This window comes from Ursus americanus, chromosome 9 (assembly GCF_024610735.1).
Source record: "Ursus americanus isolate L20-20 chromosome 9, mUrsAme1.1.p, whole genome shotgun sequence".
Classification (NCBI taxonomy): domain Eukaryota; kingdom Metazoa; phylum Chordata; class Mammalia; order Carnivora; family Ursidae; genus Ursus; species Ursus americanus.
Genome location: NC_142135.1, coordinates 77,975,333 through 77,986,669, shown reverse-complemented (window position 1 = coordinate 77,986,669; position 11,337 = coordinate 77,975,333).

Genomic DNA, 11,337 nt, shown 5'->3' with positions numbered 1-11,337 from the left:
GGAGCCCGTGTGTGGAAGCAGGTGCAGGGAGGGGCTGGAGGTTTGGCAAGTGAGTCTGTGGAGCAGATGTGGGTGTGAATGAATGAGAGAAGAGAGAGAGAAACTGGTGAGAAATGTGGGGAGTGATGAATTGGAATACATATAATGTTACTAAACATTACACAGAAACAAGAATACATTTTAAGTCATTTTGAAATGCTGGATTGGGCTTCTTCAAATGCAAATGTATGGAAAGACTAAACCCTATGGAGTTTAGAGATGAATCAGGGTCACATGCATGATGAAATATTTTGTTTCTTCTTCTCCGGTCTCTTAAACATCATGGTTGTCAGCATTTTAACTCATTCATTGTTATCCCTATCCATATTCATTATTTTAACCAACTCCAATGTGTTTATAGTGTTTTTCCATCTCTTTCTGTTTCTCCTCTCTCCACTGAATTTAAAATGTATACACCCAAGTCCTGCTGAACATGTTTTGCTTTTATACACCTTAGACGTATCATCTTATCCAAAGCTAGCTGGTATTCATCATTTCACATCCAGAGCTGTTCTTTCTCCTAAAGCCCCACCAAAATAAATGACATCACACATCTGCCTGAACCAGAACTCTGGACATCACCCAGGCTTCTCCTTCACCTCCAGCATGTAATCAGTCACCAAGTCTTGCCATTTTTATTCCCCAAGTATTCCCTCTTCTATTCTCCACCCTGATTATCGGGGTCTTACCTCTCCTTCCAGATGTCTTGCCCTTGTTCCTATCTTCCTAAAATCCCCAACACTTGGTGGTTGTGAGAACTTGGACAAGTGACAATCTTTCTCTACCTCATTTTTTTTAATCTGCAAGAAGTGGTGACCATTTACTTTAGATTTCCTCAAAAGTCATGGTATGTGCCTATTGTTTTAGCATAATCATTAAGTAGTGCCCCCTTTCTCTCTCAAATGAATGATACACCATGCTGTCACTCTAAACATGGGAAAACCTATAACCACTCCATTGGATTAAATGTGCTGGTTTAGTAAGTTAAAGGGCCAGGATAGTGCCAGGCAAACAGTAAGCACTCTATAAGTGTTATCGATCATAATCATAAGAAATCTTTAGAATTGCAAGTCTTTTATTGCTAAGGCTTATTCCCATCTCATGTTCTACCTGTTGTCATTCCCCTGTTCACATCATGTTGTTACCTTTGTTCTTGATCTTTTTTTTCCTTTGTTTATTTTTTTATAATCATATTTTTTATTATATTATGTTAGTCACCATACAGCACATCCCTGGATTTTGATGTAAAGTTTGATGATTCATTAGTCGTGTATAACACCCAGTGCACCATGCAATACGTGCCCTCCTTACTACCCATCACCATCCTATCCCATTCCCCCATCCCCCTCCCCTCTGAAGCCCTCAGTTTGTTTCTCAGAGTCCATAGTCTCTCATGCTTCATTCCCCCTTCTGATTACCCACCCTTTCTTTATCCCTTTCTTCTCCTAACGATCTTCCTAGTTCCTCCATAGATGAGAGAAGCCATGTGATAATTGTCTTTCTCTGCTTGGCTTATCTCACTTAGCATTATCTCCTCCAGTGCCATCCATGTTGCAGCAAATGTTGAGAAATCGTTCTTTTTGATAACTGAGTAATATTCCATTGTATATATGGACCACAACTTCTTAATCCAGTCATCTGTTGAAGGGCATCTTGGCTCCTTCCATGATTTAGCTATTGTGGACAATGCTGCTATGAACATTGGGGTGCATATGGCCCTCTCTTCACTACGTCTGTATCTTTGGGGTAGATACCCAGTAGTGCAATTGCTGGATCATTGGGTAGTTCAATTTTTAACTTTTTAAGGGACCTCCACACTGTTTTCCAGAGTGGCTGTACCAACTTGCATTCCCACCAACAATGTAGGAGGGATCCCCTTTCTCCACATCCTCTCCAGCAATTGTTGTTTCTTGCCTTGTCAATTTTTGCCATTCTAACTGGCGTAAGGTGGTATCTTAGTGTGGTTTTGATTTGAATTTCCCTGATGGCTAGTGATTTTGAACATTTTTTCATGTGTCTGCTAGCCATTTGTATGTCTTCATTGGAAAAGTGTCTGTTCATATCTTCTGCCCATTTTATGATTTGTTTATTTGTTTCTTGTGTATTGAGTTTGTTTATTATATCTATCACAAACCCTCCCTCTGATATTTATATTTAATTCTATTTTTTTAAATGTTTTTTATTATATTATGCTAGTCACCATACAGTACATCCCTGGTTTCTGATGTAAAGTTCAATGATTCATTAGTTGTGTGTAACACCCAGTGCACCATGCAATACGTGCCCTCCTTACTACCCATCACCAGCCTATCCCATTCCCCCACCCCCCTCCCCTCTGAAGCCCTCAGTTTGTTTCTCAGAGTCCATAGTCTCTCATGCTTCATTCCCCCTTCTGATTACACCCCCTTTCTTTATCCCTTTCTTCTCCTACCAATCTTCCTAGTTCTTATCTTCCATAGATGAGAGAAACCATACAATAATTGTCTCTCTGCTTGACTTATTTCACTTAGCATTATCTCCTCCAGTGCCATCCATGTTGCAGCAAATGTTGAGAAATCGTTCTTTTTGATAGCTGAGTAATATTCCACTTGCCTTTGTCTCACATTGTCCCCACATCCTTCCTCCATCTCCTTCCCTCCCTTCCTACTCACATACACACTCCATGGCTAATACTCAGTCATCCTTCAACCAGCAATCTTCCTCCCTAGGATACCAGTATACTTCTTATGTGCTTCTATTCTATGCACATTTTTTAATTGAAATTATTATGTTTTCCTTGTCTCTATTCCAGTTGATGTCAGTTTCCCAAAGAGAGTGGTTGTATTCTGCTTATTCTTGGATCCCCATTGCTTTGTGTGATGAGTACATGTTAAATACTCCGTACATACTTGCTGCACTGAACTCTCTGCAGTTTGTCTTCAGTGTTGAGAAAGCAATTAGAGCCTCCTCATGTGTACTCTGGCAGTGTGCATGTGATTTCCCCCCATCATATTCCTCTGACCGGGAGTTTCCCTGGCAACACATCTTTATGCTTTCTTTTAACTTCCCTTTTCTATCCCCAAAAGTCTAATTTATTTGCAAAGACTTGGCTTCTTTGCTAAACACTACAGGAGTTTGCCAATTTTAGACTCACATATTTGCAACGGCCATCTAGAAAGAGTTGATTTGTTTCTTTTTATCATTTTCAAAAACATTAAAACACAATTTGCAAAAGAAACATAAAATAGTTTCTTCAAAGAGTTGTGTACCACTTAATGGGAATGAATCTTATTCTTTTAATTGAGATTTCATGAGTTCACAGTGCCTGAAGGGTGGTGGTGGGAAACAAGTGACAAGAACTACTCTAGCTTGCATAAGTTTGATTTCACATTGTGAGAATTAACAAAGTCACTTATCTTTTATTCTTATCTGAAACACTACATGCACTGAACTCTCCTATCCTGCTGATTTGGTAGGGAATTCTTTACATAAATTAATTTGTAATGCAGTCTTCTCCCAGCTCCATTACCTAATGGTTATCTTAAGATCCAGGGGACCTAACCTGCTCAATAACATTGGAAACTTTGGTCCAAGTATGGTTACTACTGATGTTAGACTCTTGAAGGTGGTGCCCATGGCTCCCATACCAGCTCTGGGCAGAGGGTCTTTTCCAAGCCAGAGCCCAGGTTCTTGGGCTGGAAGTTTTTAATTAAATCTATAGCAGATCCCTTTAGAGGCTCTTGCATCTCATATTTATACCAAAAATGTGTAGTAGGTCAACTCTGTTGAAAAATTTTAGCCTCTGTCACCTTCCCAATGTTGGGAGAAACTTCCTCAATTAAGCCACATGTCTCTTCTCTCTCTTTCCCCTCTAATTCTAAACTTCGTACTCTAGAACAATTCAGCTCATACTGAAAACAAGAATTCATAACTTTGATAGTGGTTATGGAAAGCAAGTTCTGGAGTCCACATCTCAAAACATGTTATACTAAAATCCCTCCTCACACTGTAGTTGGGGGAGAGACAGGAGGGAGCAGAGGGACAGAATATTCATTTTTCATTCTTTCTGATATTTCAGTAAGAATGAGTATCTTATTGAGATACTAAGTATCTTGTCACGTGACTATTTATTGAACACATACATGCCAGGGGTTTCTTTAACTATTTGACATGTACCTCACTGAAGATCCATAACAAAATTACTAGGATGCTCATTTTGCTGGTGAATAAACTGAGATTTAAAGAATCAAAACTGAACAAGGCATTATAGGTAGTTGTTATAAGTAAATTTGGGACTTAAATCATGGCTTTCAAATTTGAAATATTATAAATTTAAATACTGTGGTACCTACAAGTCAGCTAAACTTGGAAATAACATATTTTTGCACAGAAGTTGGATTTCATGCGATGGGATCACAGTATTGCTCTCCTTACATTCTTAGGCAGAAGCTTTCCTTTTTTAGTGCGGAAGACACTGAAATTTGAGAAGGAGGATTTTGATTTAAGATTTACTGTTTATATGTTTCTCAACCTCTTTCCCAGTTCTGGGAAACTTGGGCATCACAAGTGCTCAATGTTTATATAAATGCATAAACAATGCTTTTATTGAGGATACTTATCTTTAGAAATAAAAGTTACATTTAATGGTGGCAAGTTATTTGGATCTCAAAAGGGGCAAAGTTTTAATGGAAAGAGCATATGTTTCAAATCACTTCTTCTCTTCAATTTTGGCTCAGCCACTAGGTAACCACATCCAAGTTACTTTGTAGTTCTGAATTAAATTTCCAACTTTGTAAAATGGAATAAATAATTTTTGTCTATTAAGAGTGTTATGAAGATTAAGTGCTCTGTCTGTGAAAGCCTTTGCTATACAGCAAACATCTGAGTAGTTCTTTTTTCCTTTCCTTTTTCTTTTGGCTCCCTAATCCCTTGGCACAGGCAATCACATCTGGCCATGTGTAATCAAGTAAGTTCACAAAATAATCTGGGACTTCATGTAGTTTTTAAAGGTGATTGCATTTTCTAATAACACACTATCAGTGTGTGAATTTTACCTGCCCTTATCATGCCCTAAGAACTTATGATTGAAGGCACTTTGATTAGATTCTGGGAGGAATTCCAACAAAACTGCAGTCAGTGATCCTCCTTTCCAATGGCATAGAGCCTGATAGCCAAAGGAAGGTTATTTATTTCAATGTCTAAACTATATAAGAGAAGTGGATGAAGTTAAAACTACTTAGCTCACAGTAGGGAAAGAAAAAAAGTCCCGCTTGAGAGTTCACTAATGGTTTTGTAAGGAGGATGGCCTTTAGGCCCTGAATGACATGCATACTTAGGGGAGGTCAGAAAAAGAAAAAAAAATGTACAAAAGAAATAATGCAAAAAGTATGAAGTCATAAAAAGAAAAAAATGTACAAAATAAATAATGTAAAAAGTATAAAATATATAAAGTATTATTATAAAGTAATCTTTACAAATGATCAACTTTAAGATACCAAATAATTACCAGCAATTAAGCTCTGTAGTCAAATGTTTAACATTATCCAGTTCAATATCAAATGCTTTTCCACAAACATAGATTCCGCCTAAAGTGAATTTATTTGGCACATAATTTAGACTCTTTTGCCCTCCTAAACTGGACCCACACTCTTGAAAACATCATCTCTGACAAATTAATATATCCTATGGGACAATCTTATGGAAGTAAAAAGAAAACTAAATATCCTTGAAGGCCAATGTTAATTGGAGTTCTCCAGAAGTAGGACATGTTAAGGGGATTTTGGATGGAGTGAGAGAAACAGAATGGACAAGAATAATGGGCCAAGCAAGGATGTGTTGTTGGCAAAATCAAGCCCTGACCTAACCCAGGCATGAGGATTTGGGGTGGGGGTGTTGTGAGCATTTGAGATGCAGAAAATTTCATTTTGGGAAAGTTGGTCAGATATCATTCCATGATACCAATCAGCTGTGGGACCAGGGGGTGCATATTGAATAAAAGGGCTCTAGTACAAGCTCCCAGGTTTACCAGGATGAGTAGGTACCCCTCAGCAATAGGTAATACTCTGAAGAAAGCATGTGGTGTAGCCATTACCTTCAGCAACTGCAGCTGCTGGGTAACTCATGCATAAGAGAAATCTGGATGAGACATTAGCAGCATCTATGGTATTCCTTCAAGTCTCTCAGATCCTCTTCCTTCTCATATCAAGTCCACTTTATACAAGTGTACCAGTCCCGGAACTTCTGGTCACAAAAGCTGGGGAACTTATACAGGAAGGTTTGTGGAACGAATGAAAGCTTCCACAACTACACTTAGTCTCAAGACAATGACTGATATGTATCACCTCCTTCCACTGCCCATTGTACATTCTGCTTCTTCTCTGCAAGCACTTCTCTTGTCTTTAATTTTCTTCCATGGTGAGCTAGACTCTTATAACTAAGGGGTCAGAGCCTTTAATTATCATGCAGTTCTCAGACTGGGGTGTTATACTTGCTTAATTCCTGAGACTGGGAATACCAAGGGATGCCATAATACCAGAGTGTGAAACTTTCTGCCTATGTTATGACCTTGCCATTCTCAGCATGAAAGTAGATACATGGAATCAACCTATCACCAAATGACCAGTTGGTCCCCTAGAAGGATAGTATCATTGAGGGTAGGTCACAACTGGTCTTTTTTGATGACCCAGCAAAATTCAGCAAAGGCAGTGCCTGTGTGAGTCTTAATGAGAGGGAAACCACGGTACTGGGGCCAGTATGGCTGCACTTTTGCCACCAGAGCAGCTGTGTCTGTGAACCCATTTGAAGCCCTGGGGTATCCAAGGACAAAAGCCAGCTGTCATCAGCCAGCTAATTCATCCTGACCTCTTAGATCTTCAATGACTGTGCTGCAGTGAATGCCCCCCGCTTTTTAAGATTTTATTTATTTATTTATTTATTTATTTATTTATTTATTTATTTGACAGAAAGAGAGACAGCCAGTGAGAGAGGGAACACAAGCAGGGGGAGTGGGAGAGGAAGAAGCAGGCTCTTAGCAGAGGAGCCCGATGCGGGGCTCGATCCCAGGACCCTGGGATCACGCCCTGAGCCAAAGTCAGACACTTAATGACTGAGCCACCCAGGTGCCCCTGCAGTGAATGCTCTTTAGCAGGAATTAATAGGCAACATAAATATTTGTACACTTTGTGTCAGCTTATAGGTCTATCCACATATTTTACCTGGTCAAATATTCACCACTGACTATATATCTGTACCTTGGACTATCCCTGGTCTCCACACACAGTATATGGTCTGGTAGCTGCCCCAGTCCTTAGCCATCAAAGGACTCTCCCTCATTACTGCCTCAGAACCTCTCCTGAGCAGGGCTGGGGTGTAGCAATCTCTGTTTAGCTTGCACAAACCTGCCAAGCTGACCCTTTGAACCACACTTGGGTGTTTACTTCTCTTTCCCCTCATGAGGCTGGAGGCATGAGCTGAGGAAGAACCACTGAGGCAACAAAGACCAGTGACAGGGAGGCCTGAGCAACCTGTTCCTCAAGCTTAGGGCTTCCTTCCATACAATTTGAACGACTCTTGGTGTTTCATGCCTATATTACAACTGATGGGTGCTATGCTGCCTGATAATATGCACTAGTGTGTTTGATAGTACCAAGTAATAACGGGCAGTGCTAGCTTCATGGCCTCTCAACGTGCTGCTGTGTTTGGATGCTCTGTGTCTCTCAGGGTCTGCTAGCATGCCAGGAGCTGCTTTTCAAACAGTAGTTGGTCTTTGATACAGATTGTGTGGTCTTATTCAGGAGGCTAAACTGTGGAGACTTGCCAGAGGCTTCATGAGGTGTCTTTCTCCACCCCATGAACCTCAAGAACCAGGGAGCTGGCTGTACCATGTGGCCCAGGTTGCACAGATGACTTCACAGCAAACTGGACCTGCTGCAGAACCTTTTCTTCTTTAGGCACCACTCAAAACTGGCAACTTGTTTATCATTCGATAAATGATTAGAGAAGTATTCCCAAGTACAGAAGAAGCTACCTTCAAATTCAAAGGGGGCCTACACAAGGCTATGATTCTTTCCAAATGGTTGAGGTACAGACTGCAATGCCTTGGAGGATGTAATGGTTTAAAAAATATATCCACAAAATTTTTGGTACTTCTCTTCTCAAAAGATGAAACTTAATTCCAGCAATCTTAGGGAAAGGAAGCCAGATCTTGTATTATAATGATACTCAGAAAGCCCACAGAGAGATCCGTGTGGTAAGGAACTGATGCCCAGACAATAGCCAAGCAAGTGTACCTGTGAGTAAGTTCTACCCTGATTGGCCTTGAGATGACTGAAGCCCCAGCTAACTGCTTGAGTACAACCTCAAAGGATACCCTGAACTTGAACAGTGAGCCACTTTCAGATCACTGACTCACAAAGGCCCTGAGATAGTTATTGTTTTATGCAACCAAGTAAACTGTTCACAACAATAAATAACTAATACAGAGAAAACGTCTTGGCAGGCAGGAACAAGTGATCCCTAAAACCTTATCAAAGTTGCCTCATGTATGGTTTCTTTCCCATGGCCGAGACAACATGAGTCTTACCAAAACATGCCAAATACTTGTTACATTCCAATTTGCTTGGTGCCATTAATACAATGAACCGATGAGATATTCTGTGGACTTTTACATGGTCCAGGTCCTGAGACTCTATTGTTAGAGAGAGTAAGGGAGTTAATGTAGACTTCTCATTCCATGAACATTCTATGAGCACAGATTGCTTCTGATTGTCCTTGTTGTTGAGTAAGAAAAAGAGTAAATTTTCCAGATCAATAGCTTCATATTACATATGCAGGCTGTGTTACTCCAACAAAGCTACAGCATCAGCATATGAACTGCAACTGATAGTGATACTTTACTGTCACCTGCACTAGTCCAGCTGGTAGGATAAACTAGCTCATATTTTGCTGTTTTGTAATGAGGAAATGGCAAACAATTCATTAAGCATTTGTGGTGAGACATTAAAAAATATCAGACTAATATCTTAACCGAGTAGGTAAGTGACAAAAAAGGGACAAAATAAAACCAAAAGATAGCATCACTGAGGTTGATTTTCTGATTTTACATGTTTTAGTGATTACCAATATATCAAGCATTGTGTATTTCATAGACTATAAAAGCAAGATTTAATTGCTTAAAATGTGTTTCAAAATCTGTGCTAATGTATTAAGTCTTTTTGTGGGGGCTTTTTGACAACAAATTTATCCTACTGGAAAAGTGTTTACTTTCTTCACATCCTTTGGGAGAATTCTACGGCCTTAGTCTCAGAGTTCATCCTATACTCTGTGCATTTCAGGGGTTAATACGGCTAGTAGGATGAGCAAGAGATCACTTAAATCCATGTTATTTTAAAGATAACATTTGATGACAGTAAAAAAAAAATGCACTGCCATCAGACTGCAAGGTGCGAAAGTACAGCAGAAACTGTTATTTAAATTCTAGAGGGTATTTAATAGAGAAGTAATGAAAGATCCTGATAAGAACTTTTGAGGACAATAAACACAGGTACTCTTACAAACATTAACTAGTGAACTGATTGATACCAGACAGAAGACAAATCAGAGTTTTAGAGTTAATGTCTTTATCTTCTACATTAAAAAAGATGGATTAAATATTGTACCAAAGCAAGAGGACTGGTTAATAGGAAGACAATGTGAACCTCTGGTTTCTTAGTGCTATGTTGCTACTTCTCTGCTTCATAATCAGGAGGCAGGCTAAAAGGATAAAAGCAATCACAGGCTAAGGCAGACCATGCCTAGAATTTCCTTGTCAAACATTTCCCTACCAAGTCTTCTACTGGGTAGTTTTTTTGGTTACTACCATGAACAAGTAATCTGGGCCAAAATCTCTTTCAGACATAATTTTTAAACAGCTTTATTGAGGTTGGTATATGATACATTGCACACATGGCAATGTATAATTTAATAGGTTTGATATGTGTATACCTGTGAAACCATTACCATGCTCAGGATAATGAACATCATATCCATCATCCTCAAGTGTCTGTCATTTGGCAATCTCTCTTGTCTCACATACACATATCTCTCTTGTCTCTATTTGGCCCACTCTCCATTTCCAGGCAATTTTGTCACTTTAGATAAGTTTGCATTTTCTAAATTTTATAGAGATTGTACAAAATGCACTCTACTTTTTGTCTATCTTTTTAAATTAAACGATTATTTTGAGATTAGTCCCTGGGGTTGTTTGTTCAATGAATCATTCCGTCTTATTGGTGAGCAGTATTCCATCATATACAATATGGTAATTTATTTATCCATTCATATATTGACAGGCATTTGGTTCATTTCCAGCGTAGGGTAATTATGAATTAACTGGCTATAGGCCTTTGTTTCAGGTCTTTTACCGTTGCACATTTAAATTCTCTTGGGTAAGTACCTAGAGCAGAATGCCCTGGTTATATGGTAGGTGCACATTTAACATTTTAAGATGTCACTTTTTTTTCCCCTAAAAACAATTGTACCACTTCACTTTCCCACCAGCAGTGGGAAAAGTGGGTACTTCTCTACCTCCTTACCAACAATCTGTGTGGTGACTGTGATTTTAGACATTCTAGAGGGTGTGTAGTGGTATCAATTTATGGTTTTAAATTGCCTTCCCAAATGACTAATGAGTTTGAGTCTACTTTCATGTGATTTTTTGCAATGGATCTTTCTTTTCATGGAGGATCTATTTAATATTTTGTCCACTTAAAAGTTATTTTTTCTTCTGAATGAGTTTTAAGAGTTCTTTATATATTTTGAACACAAGTCTTTTATCATATATGTAGCTTGATATTTTCTTCCAGTTTGTGGTTTGTAGTTTCATTATCTTAATGCTCAGTTTTTAAGATAAGAAATTAATAATTTTAATGAAGTTAAATTTATGATTTCTTTTATTCATTATGTGTTTGGTATTGTATATAAGAAATCTTTGCCTTACCTAAAGTCACAAATATTTTGTTACTATTTCTCCCAAAGGTTTATTATTTTTAAGTTTTATATTTGTGTCTGTGATCCATTTTGTTATTTCTTGTATATGTTTCTCTATATGTGTCTCTGTGTGTGTATATATATATATATGTATAAAAGTTATTTGATACACATATCAAAGTTATATATTTTATTTATTTTACATTTTATTTGGATTATATATTTTATTATAGATAATATATTCTCCATTCTCTACAGATTTATCTTTGAAACTGTCAAATATCAATTGACTACATGTGTATATCTACTTCTACACTATTCTGTTCTATTGACCTGTCAATTTTGATGCTTAAA